Raw genomic sequence first — 11,492 nt, forward strand, 5'->3', positions numbered from 1 at the left:
TTTGCTTCCCTGAAGAGTGACGGCCTTGGAAACCCCATGGGGCAGTTCCACTTTGTCCTCTAGGGGCGCCGTTGAGTCGGAATTGCCCTGGCAGCAACAGGTATTCCATAACACTCATTGAACAGCGTCTACAGACCTGGCCCCTGCTGGGCATTTTTGTACACATCTCTTTTAATCCTCAATGTAACCCCATGAGGTCAAGCATTATTTGCCCGTTTCCAGATAAGGAAGCTATTTCCTGCATCTCTTGTTTCACACTTTCTACTAGCAGAGTAAGGTGATCCCAGGGCAGGCTGGGGCATCCAATATGGCTGCAACCCTGGCTCGGCCACTGTCTGACTGACCTGGGCTCTTTACCAACCTCTGCAGTTTCGTTTCTTCAACTGTAAAAGGACATCACCTTTCTTCACTCAACATTTACTGAGGCAGGTACTGGGCTAAGGGACACCAAGACGAACAAGACAGTGCAGCCCTGCAAGGCCTCAGCATGGTGGGGACCCAGAGCAGTGTCTTGGCAGTTCTCTTCCCAACCAGTATCTAGCTTGTCGGCTTCTCTCCACCGCGAAGGCGCCTGCCCTGGTCCAAACCACCAGCATCCCACTCCTGGATTCCTCCAGGAACCTGTTTCCACTCTTGTCCCCTGAAATCTTCCTCCTGCACAGCAGTTACCCGTTGCCATGGCATCAGCTCGCACTCCCGGGGACTCCTGTGTGTCAGACTGGAACTGTGCTCCACAGGCTTTTCAATGGCTGATGTTTGGGGGAAGAAGATTGCCAGGCCTTTCCTCCAAAGTGCTTCTGTGTGGACTCCAACCTCTGATGTTTTGGTTGCAGCCCAGTGAGTTAACCACATAACTGCCTGCACCACCCAGGCGCTCCTGGCCAGCTGTCATGGGGATTGCTAAAACCTGTCAATCACAGGCTTAGAACCTTCCAACAGCTCCTACCCCCACTGGGTTTCTGAGGCAGTAGATCTTTACCGATGTAGATTGTCCTGTCTTCCTTCCACAGAGTGGCTGGTGGGTTTGAACCTCCAACCTCCTGATCAGCAGTCAAATGCCTTAGGCACTACGCCACCAGAGCTCCCTGCCAACCTCACCATCCTTGGTCCATACTTGGAAGAAGGAAGGGGCCATCCACTTTTCAAAGAATTGGCCAGTGAAAACCTTATGAATACCAGAATAAAATGCTCACACGATAAAATGCAAACTCCGTACCTTGACCTTCTCCTCATTGTTCCCTGCACTCCAGTGACACTCCAGGATGTCCCCAGACTCAGGGCCTTTGCACCTGCTGATCCTTCTGCCTGGAATATTTTCTCTCAGCAATTCAAACAGCCAGCTTCCTCTTATCCTCAGGTGACAACTGCTCCAAACCTCCCCGACACCTCCACACAAAGTCATTTCCTTTCCCAGGAACCCTCCATTGTTTCCACCTGCTTCTTCCCTTTATGGGAGTCCCTGGGTACCACAAACTCTTAAACGTGCTTGGCTGCTAACCCAAAGGTGGGTGGTCTGAGTTCACCCTGACGCTTCTCGGAAGGCCCACGGAACACGCCACGAGCACAGCTGCAGCCTTGACCCATGTGGTCGCCGTGAACAGGACTCGGCCGGATGGCAGGGAAGCAGCCGGCTTCCCCTGCAGCACACGATGCCTCCGCATCTGCAGTATCTTCTTTAGTCAGCTGCTTGCTCTCCACCTGCCCCTAAGCCAACAAGGGCAGTGACCTTGTCTCTCTGAGGGAGAAGAGCATGGAGGCCAAGAACTCAGGCTCGGAGCTCAACTGCCTAGATGGGCTTCTGGCTTTGCCCCTTACTCACTGGTGAGCTGGGGAAGTGACTTGCCTTCCCTGTCCCTCGGCCTCCCCATCTGTAACACGGGGGTCCTAGCAGAAGCTACGCTGCAGGGCTGAGGTCGGGCTCAGAGGCCAGGCATACTGTCCATAAACGCTGGTTCCTACTGCTTCCCACTCTGTCTCCAGCACTGGCACACAGTGGACAGATAATCTGTTTATTTGTTGAATACGATGTAACATACATGCAACATGTATGTAACATATGTAGCATATGTGTAATGTGTGTGTAATAGGTAAAAGGGCACCAACAGAGATAAGCATGGAGGCCGTAGCTGTGGTCGTCAGGTGCTGTCAAGTCAGCTCTGACTCACAGTGACCCACCTACAACAGAACGAAACACTGCCCATTTGTACAGCGTCCTCACCAACCGAAAAAACCAAACTCACTGCCATCGAGTTGATTCAGACTCGGAGAGACCCCCACTGGGTTTCCAAGGCAGTAAATCTTTATGGAAGTAGATTGCCCTATCTTCCTTCTGCAGAGTGGCTGGCGGGTTTGAACCACCAACCTTCTGGTTAGCAGGCAGATGCCTTAGTTCCTGTGCCACTAGAGTTCTTTGCCATCCTCACCACCCTTGCTATACTCAGAAGAAGGCAGGGCCATCCACTTCTCAAAGAATGAGCCAGTGAAAACCTGAACACCAGTGAAACACTGAGATACTAAGCATGGAGGAGGGGCACCTAATTCACTTGGGGGGTGGGCAGGGGTCAGGGAAGGTCTCTTGGAGGGGGTGGTGAGGGCTGCGTGGAGACTTAAGGATGAGGAGGAGGTGGCTGAGTTAAGGAGGTGGGACAGGAGCAAGGGCACCCAGGCAGGGCTCACAGCAGAGGCAAAGGCTTGGAGGGGGAAGAGCCGTGGGCAGTCACTGTGGGCCCAGGGCTGTGGCCACAGGCAGGCACTGTGTGGGCAAACCAGATGGAGCCAGGTCCTGCTCTAGAGGAGGGGACCCCACCCAAGGGGAGCGGAGACACAGTGTTCCCAAGAAGCTGTTTAGTCAGGCGCAGCCCAGGAGCAAGAGGCTGGCAGGGCGGGGCCGGGTCCCCTCCTGCCCAGGGCTGTGCTCTGGGTCTCGGAGCACATGCCAACCGCTTGCTTGTTGACAGTGCCTTTGCTCAGAGAGGCTGCTCCCAGCACTCTGCCTCCAGCCCCAGAGACCTGCATGCTTTGCAGAACAGACCAGGACACAGCACCACAGCCGGAAGCAACACAGAAGCAGCCAGATGTGGGCTGGGGGCTGGGGAAGGCTTCCTGGGGCCAAAGCCATGTGGTCCATCCCTGAAGTACTAACAGTACTATTATAATTATTAATAGTAATGTATATACTTGTATATATTAATCAAAAAGGAGCTCTGGTGGTGTAGTGCCTAAGGTATTTGACTGCTAACCAGAAGGCTGGTGGTTCAAACCTACCAGCCACTCCTTGGAAGGAAGGTTGGGCAATCTACTTCCGTAGTGATACCACCTTGGAAACCCAAGGACGTGTTGCTATGAGTTGGATCCAACTCGATGGCAGTGAGTTTGGTTTTTAGAGAGTATATTAATAAAAACCCCAAAAAACCAAACTCACTGCCATCAAGTCAAATATCGACTCACAGTGACCCCCACTGGGTTTCTGAGGCTGTAAATCTTTTTGGAAGTAGGTCACCCCATCTTCCTTCCATGGAGCAGCTGGTGGGTTTAAACCACTGACCTTCTGGTTAGCAGCCAAACACATTATCAACTACATCAACAGAGCTTCCTATATATTAATACATATCCTTATATATTATCTGGGAGTACTTATATACTCCCAGATCTCAGTTTCTAAAGTGCCATTTTCCAATAAAAGGAACCAGCCCTCCTTGGAGAACTGGCTGATTCGAGGTGTAGAACATCATTAGTGCCAAAAAGCCAGGAAGTGATTCAACAAAAAACAAAAAACCCAAATGGATAAGCACACGTGAAAGGGCCACAGAAGCCAACTCCCAGTGGTCAAAGATGGAAGAATATACCTAATGTATAAAATAAAAATACACAAGTTATTACTGTGGTGGTTGTGAGGTGCTGTCGAGTCAGCTCCGACTCCTAGCGACTGACTGTACGTACAACAGAACGAGACACTGCCCAGCCCTGCGTCAGCCTCACAGTCCCTGCTATACCCGAGCCCATCGCGGCAGCTGCTGTGTCAGTCCTTAAGTTAATACTAGAAGAAAGTACCAGTACCTTTACTTATTACTGTATGAAGAGATAAATGAATTGAGAAAAGTCTTCCCTGCAGAATTCCACAGACCTCCTTCCCCTCCTGCCGTGATGCTCCTCAAACTCCAGGTCTTTTACTCCCCCCCACCCCCGCCAGTGTAGACGGGTTCCAGTGAGTCAGAATAAAGCACGGAAAAGGGAGAATAGACGTGTTCCAGCGGAGAAGCCGCCAGACACTATGGTAACTGAGTGAGGCAGGTGCCATCACCAGGGATGTCACGTGATACGGTGTGATGAGGAAGCACCGCACCTCTGTGGTCTTCCTTTGTGAACCCACAGGCTCTGCCTCACCCTGGGGAAGCAGTACCCATGGCCGTCAAGTGGCTTCCAACTTGCAGCACCCTAGGGGGACCCAGCAGAAGTGCCCGTAGGGTTTCTAAGGCTGTCATCTTTACGGAAGCAGACTGCCACATCTCTCTCCTGCGAAGTGGCCGGTGGGATCAAACCGCCAACCTTTCGGTCAGCAGCTACATGCATAAACACTGTACCACCAGTGTGCCTTTGCTGTGGAATTGAAGGCTTACAAGACAATACTGTCCTATACTTGACTTTTCTATAGCATTTTATTATTTCTACATCTTCTCTATCTAAAAAAGGTATCATACAAACATCAAAAGGCCCAGGAAATGGCTGCCCTATCTGGAAACAGGGGCAAATAATGAAGACCTCACAGGGTTATTTTGAGGATTCAATGAGATGTATACAAAGATGCCCTGCAGGGGCCTGGCCCACAGAGGCTGTTCCGTGAGCATCAGCTGGAAAACTCACAGTGATCCTACTGGACAGAGTACAACTGCCCCATAGGGTTTCCAAGCCTGAAACCTTTTCAGAAGCAGACTGCCACACCTTTCTCCCCTGGAGGAGCTGTTGGCTTCAAACTGCTGACCTATAGCAGCTGAGTGCTTAAGCACTGCGCCACCAAGGCTCCCATGGGGGTGGGGGGAACAAACACACACTGAGAGATACCTACAGAGTACTGGCTAGTCCTTCCCAAAGCTGTCATGGTCATCAAAGACAAGGAAAGATTGAGAACCTGGCGCCGCAGACCCAGGAGACTAAGACGACAATGAGGGCAAAGGGCAACGAGGTCTCCTGGACCGACCCGGAACAATCTGTAAAAAACGCACAGAACCCAAACACGGTACCAAGTCTAGTTAAGACTGATGCATCACTCTTCGTTTTGACAAATGTGCCAGGAGATGTGAGATGTGGACAACACAGGAAACTGGGTGACAGGTACTCAGGAGCGCTATATACTATATACTATTTTTGCAATTTTTTTGTAAATCTAAGCCTCTTCCAAAAAGTAAGTGTATTTAAACAATGCTTATACGATGCTTACCCTGTGCCAGTTACTGTTCTAGGCACTTTACCTATGTCACCCATTTAATCCATCTGACACCTCTGTGAGGTCATTTCACTGTCCACATTTTCCAGATGAAAAAACTGAGGCACAGAGAGGTTAAGCTGCATGGCCGACAGCACACAGAGTTGGCATTCAAACCCAGGTAGCTGTGTGTCAGGATCCAAATGTGCCCCGTATTTTCCTAATATTGCAGCTGTTTCTTTGTGATCATTTGCTAATGTGCTAAGTCCTTGACAAAGGAGCCCTAGTGGTGCAGCGGTTAAGCACTTGGCTGCTAACTGTGAGGTCAATGGTGTGAACCCACCAGCCACTTCCATGAAGATTACAGCCTTGGAAAACCCATGGGGGAGTTCTACTCTGTCCTACAGGGTTACTGTGAGTTGGAATGGACTCAAGGACAATGAGTTTGGGTTTTTTGTTTTTAAGCCCTCGACATGGACCATCTTGTCTAATCCTCACATTAACCATGCACACAGATGCTATAATGAGTCAATTTCATGGATGAGGAAAGTATGGCTCAGAGAAGTAACCTGGCCAAGGGGGCAGAGCCTAGAAAGCCAAGGGAGAGCTGCAACTAGGTCTGCCCCACGCCAAGGCTAGCCCACTTTTCTGCAAAATGCTCCCCAGCCTCCCTATCAGGAGAAAGGGGTGTTGAGGTGTCCTCTTAGAGAAGGACAGGGTGTCCCAGAAGAGGAGAGGGGTGCTGAGAGAGAGCGTAACCTGGTCAAGAGACTGCAGCCAATGGGCTGGAGTCTTGGTGCTGACACCTGACTGGCTTTGTGACTTTGCTTAAGTCATTTCACCCTCTCCTGCCTCTGTTTTCCTCATCTGTAAAATGGGAGTAACCGCTGTATTTACTGCAAGGAGTGTGTGGGGACTGGATGTGGTCACAACTCCTGTGATACCATCAGCCCCTGGCACACAGAAAACCCCTGACGCTCTCAGCTCTGTCTCGGGACACAGGGAACCAAAGAAGTGACCTATTTTTCTTTGCAAGATTCCTCTGTGGCAGGTCTGAGTCCCAGGGGGTAAGAATGCAGTCGGGAGATGAAGAAGAAGCCAGGGTGTTGTATGTCAGCACTGGGGAGGGCAGAGAGACAAGTTCCTATGTCAGAGGCTGACGCAGGAAGGTGGGTGACCAGTTGGCCATGAGAGTGAGGGAGAACTAGAGCTGAGTTAACTGTGACATTTCTGCTTGAGGGGTCTGGGTGACACCTTTCACTCAGACCCACCAAGGGTTGGGGAAATAGCTTTGTGAGTGGTTAGGGGTGGCGGGAAGATAATTATACCAATCTCTGATGGGGTAGTACAATGACCGGGCCATACCTCCTGATTCTTCCTCTCACTAATTGTGTGACCCTCAAAAAACCAAACTCACTGCCATCAAGTTGATTCTAACTCACAGTGACCCCCACTGGGTTTCTAAGGCTGTAAATCTTTATGGAAGCTGGTGGGTTTGATCCATTAACCTTTTGGTTAGCAGCCAAATGCCTTAACCACTACACCACCAGAGCTTCTTTGTGTGACCCTAGAAATGTAATGTAGCCTCTCTGGGCTTCAGTTTCATCATGTGCAAAACAGACAAATAACAGTATCTTTCTCTTGAGCTTGTTGTCAGTGTTGAAATAATTTTACATATGCACAGTGCTTAGAATAGCAGCTCTGGTGGCTCTGTGGTTAAAGCGCTGGGCTGCTAACCAAAAGGTCAGCGGTTTGAACCCACTGGCCATTCTGCAGGAGAAAGATGAGGCAGTCTGTCTCCATAAAAATTTACAGCCTTGGAAAACCATGGGGCAGTTTTACTCTGTCCTATAGCGTCACTATAAGGTGGAATCAATTAGATGGCAATGGATTTAAAGTGCTTATAATAAGAAGCCCAGGTGGCACAGTGGTTAAATATCTGGATGCTAACCAAAGGTCGGTGGTTTGAACTTACCAGCTGCTTCATGGGAGAAAGACGTGGTAGTCTATTTCCATAAAGATTTACAGCCTTGGAATCCCCATGGAACAGTTTTATCTGGTCTTAAAGGGTATGAGTCAGAATCAACTGATGGAAGTAGGTTTGTTATTAGGGTTTTAAAGTACTTAAAATAGTCCTTGGCACATAAGAAGGGCTAATCAGTGTCAGCATTATTACGGAATTTAAGTCCTTGTCAAACATGGGTCTAATACAGGGAAACCCGTGACAGCCAGACTCAACGGGCCTGCGTTGTTTATCTGGGTCCTGCAAATTTTCCACCACTGAAAGGGTGCAGTCTCACCACCTCTGCTGCTCTCTATTAGTGGAAAATATTTGAGTTTTCCTTCTGACAGGTTTCTGCCTTACACAGCTTCCGGCTTTCACAGGTTTTACCGTCTGCATCACCTACCGACAATCTCATTACCAGACATTTTGCATTTACGACAACAGTAAAAATATCTACTATCTGACTATTTTGGGCATTGACGACATATGTCTGGCTATTAGGCGAGACAGTTACAGTTACTGTCAGCTTGGCTGGGCCATGATTCTCAGTGGTTGGGCAGTTGTGCAATGATGTAATTTGGCAGTTATGTAATGATGCAGTCACCCTCCATCTGGTATTGTCATCCTCCATTTTTGCTAACACCGATTTGTGTTTAACGACCTTGTCTTCGGAACCTATGTTGGTAAGTGAGGCATATGTATAATAGTAATAACGATTACTTAATGAGCCTAGCGCTACTGTCAGCCTTTTATGCGTATTAACTCATTCAATATTCAAAATAACCCTGAAAGGTAAAAACCAAAAAACTCACCACCATCAAGTCGATTCCAGCTCATAGCAACCCCTTCTGGGTTTCCAAGGCAGTAAATCTTTACAGAAGTAGATTGCCTACTCTTCCTTCCACAGAATGGCTGGTAGGTTTGAACTGCCAACCTTCTGGTTAACAGTCAAATACCTTAAGCACTACGCCACCAGAGCTTACCCTGATTCTACAGAGGAAGAAAAGTGAGGTACAGCCAGGCTAAGAAATTCATTCAACTTCACACAGTATAAGATAGAGTTAGGATTTGAACCCAGAGCCCAGGCCTTTGACCCCTGCACTACACTGTCTCCCAGCCACAGCCACACCACAGAGGTTGTGTGGCCAACACCCTAGGTTTTACTTGCCCATCAGCAACCCACTTCCTCTCTTTCTGCTACCAGCTTCCCTTTGGGAGATACCCACCCCTTACCCTCATCGAGGGCGCCATGTTGGCAACATGGATACCATCCCCTAATTGGTCCAGTCCATTCTGGCCACCTTTAGTGCTGGACCAGCCCACGGCATCGCCTGGTTTAGGGGCTGGGCTACATGCAAAAGGTGGATATTTGTCTGCTGGGATTCCGCCCAGTGGGGCGAGGAGCACACCGCGGCCTGACGGCAGATCCCAGCACATTCCAGTTTCCCCTCCCTCTCAGCCCTGGACATCTTAATACTGGGCACTGGGCTATGTATTTGAAATTACACTATCCCAGCTCTTTTAGCTGGGAGGGTAGAGAAGGATTTGTGCACCACCTTGTAGTCATTCTACTTGTCACCAGTTGCTGCTGAGTCACTCTGTCTCACGGTGAACCACGTGTATCAGAGCAGAACTGTGCTCACGGGGTTTGCATGGCTGTGGTTAGCAGGCCCTTCCTCTGAGGTGCTTTTGGATAGCTTCAAACTGCCAACATTCTGGTGAGGAATCTAGTGCTTAATGGTTTGCACCATCCAGGGATTTCCTGTTAGAAAAAGGGGTGCTTTTTCTAAACCGAACAAAAGGCCCATAAATGCCCCTGCCAGATGGGTCTTGAATTCCTGGATTTTATAGGTAAAATGCCTGCCCACATTGGGGGCCGACTCCATAGCTTTCAGCAGCGTCTCAGCAGAAGTTCCTGAAGGTTCATGAGTTAAGAGAGCTGGGCTGAGGCACGTCTGTGGGATGTGAGGCAACACACGACCAGGCCCCACAAAGGTGAGACTTGAAGCCTGTCATGCTCCCAAAGCAGCGAGACTGAGCAAAAAGACCTCTGCGGAGAAGCCCGAGTGAGAGAATGTGAAGCGACCGAGCAGGAGGTTGCCAGGAACTCTTGGAAACTGGACCGGCTGATGTCAGGGGTGGGTGGGGCAAGGCAGGTGTGGCTCGGCCCCTCCCACAACCGTGGGCACTGCATGGCCGGCAAGGCTAGGGTGCTGGGTCTCAGCAGGCCTCTTGTTCACCACCTCCCCAGCCAGTTGCACCTGCAGCCTTCCAAGGGGTAGGTACCGTGGGAGGTGGGGACAGAGCTGGGCTCTTAGGCCCAGGAGTACTTTTGAATAATTTATACACATATTTTCGGTGAAAGCTTACACAGCAAATTAGGTTCCTATTTGACAATCTGTCCACAAACTGTGCAGAGGAATTAGCTGCATTTCTCACAACGGGTCAACATTCACTTTGACAGTGTTCTCGCTGCTTCTAGTGCTCGTTCCCCTGGGTTTGGCTTGTTACCAGCTGTGGAGGCAAAGGGGATGGGAGTCTGTGGATCAGTTAGTTACGAGGCGCACTCTGCAGGCTAACGCGGTCTCATCCTGCCATCCTTGGAACACTCGAGGCAGTCAAGGGAAAAGAACATTTACAGCCCACGCTGCCGGAGCCATTCTCAGTGCTGACATTACAGCCCACGCTGCCGGAGCCGTTCTGAGCACGGACGTGAGCCTGCTCCTTGACTCTTCCCAGTAACTCTGAGTAACTATGACTTCTGTTCCTGTTTCACAGATGAGGAAACTGAGGGTGGCAGAGGCTGGGATGCCCTGCCCCCAAACCCCCTGCCTTGGGCTGGTGCACCCATCCCCCAGCTGCTGAGGGTGGAGGCTGACAACTCACAGTGACCTCCCAGATCACCCTGAGCTGATGAGAGCTCCCTTGCTGTGAAGTCAGGACACCCCAGCCCAGCCTCCTGGGGGAAGCCTGCTGTCAATGACAGGCTGAGGCAGGGAAACAAAAGGCCAGCCCTGGAGTCCCTGGGTGGTGCTTGGCTGCTAACCTAAAAGTCAGAGTTCGAATCCACTCATAGGTACCTCAGAAGAAAGGCCTGGCAATATACTTAAAAAACCAGCCATTGGAAACCCTATGGAGCACTCAACTGGCCCAACATAGTACACAAAAAATGCTGTTCTACGTCCTACTTCTGTGAGTGGTGACTGGAGTCTTAAAAGGTTGCAAAGTAACCATCAACATGCAACAATGGGTCTCTCCTCATCCAGAGCAACGAAGAATGAAGAAAACCAAAGACGCATGGAAGCAATTAGTCCAAAGGACTAGTGGACCATGCAATCCTTCCTCAGCCTATATGACCATGAGACCAGAAGAACTAGATGGTGCCCAGCTACCACTGTTAACCACTCAGAAAGGGATCAGTGCAGGAGGTCCTAGATAGAGTAGGAGAACAATGTGGAACAAAATTCAAAACCATAAAAAAGACCAAGTTTACTGGTCTGATGGAGCTTGGTGAAACCCCCAAAACTGTGGCCCCTAGTCACCCTTCAGGTCTGGAACTGAACTCACTCCCATGGCTTCCAGCCAAACAATAGACAGGCATATGGGGTGAACATTTACATCAGGTAGATGCACTTCTTAGAATGATCAGTCATGGGAAAACAGTGTTTGCACAGGGAGACAGCTCAGGGCATAAATGCACAGAAGAGGAGGACACAGGGAAGAGGTCCTACAGGGAGGAAGTGGGAAGAGAGCTATAGAATTGTGGGGAATTGCAGTCAATGTCATGGAACAAAATGTGTATGAACTGCTGTGTGGAAAATGAATTTGCTCTGTAAACGTTCACCCAAATCACAATAAAATTTTAAATAAATAAAATAAAACCAAAAGGCACTGAGATGCCAGGGATGAAAAAGAAAATCCTATGGGGCCCAGTTCCACTGACACCATGTGGGGCCACTGTCAATTGGAGGCAACTGGATCAGGACAAGGCCAGACTTCTCCTGAGACCATCCCTGCTCTTGTTAGGGCCGCTCTGACAGGAACATACCACAAACGGGATGGCCTGAA

The 11,492-nt window shown here is 49.8% G+C and overlaps 1 protein-coding gene across 1 annotated transcript in view; it reads right to left on the reverse strand.

Annotated features, from left to right (window-relative positions):
• The window catches only part of SCNN1B (sodium channel epithelial 1 subunit beta), a 33,189-nt gene that overhangs the window by 15,009 nt on the left and 6,688 nt on the right, over nt 1-11,492 (reverse strand). The gene's annotated exons all lie outside the window — the stretch shown is intronic.

The sequence above is a fragment of the Orycteropus afer genome, unplaced genomic scaffold (assembly GCF_000298275.1).
Source record: "Orycteropus afer afer isolate SDZICR_OR568_19922 unplaced genomic scaffold, OryAfe1.0 scaffold00376, whole genome shotgun sequence".
In the NCBI taxonomy this organism is placed as follows: domain Eukaryota; kingdom Metazoa; phylum Chordata; class Mammalia; order Tubulidentata; family Orycteropodidae; genus Orycteropus; species Orycteropus afer.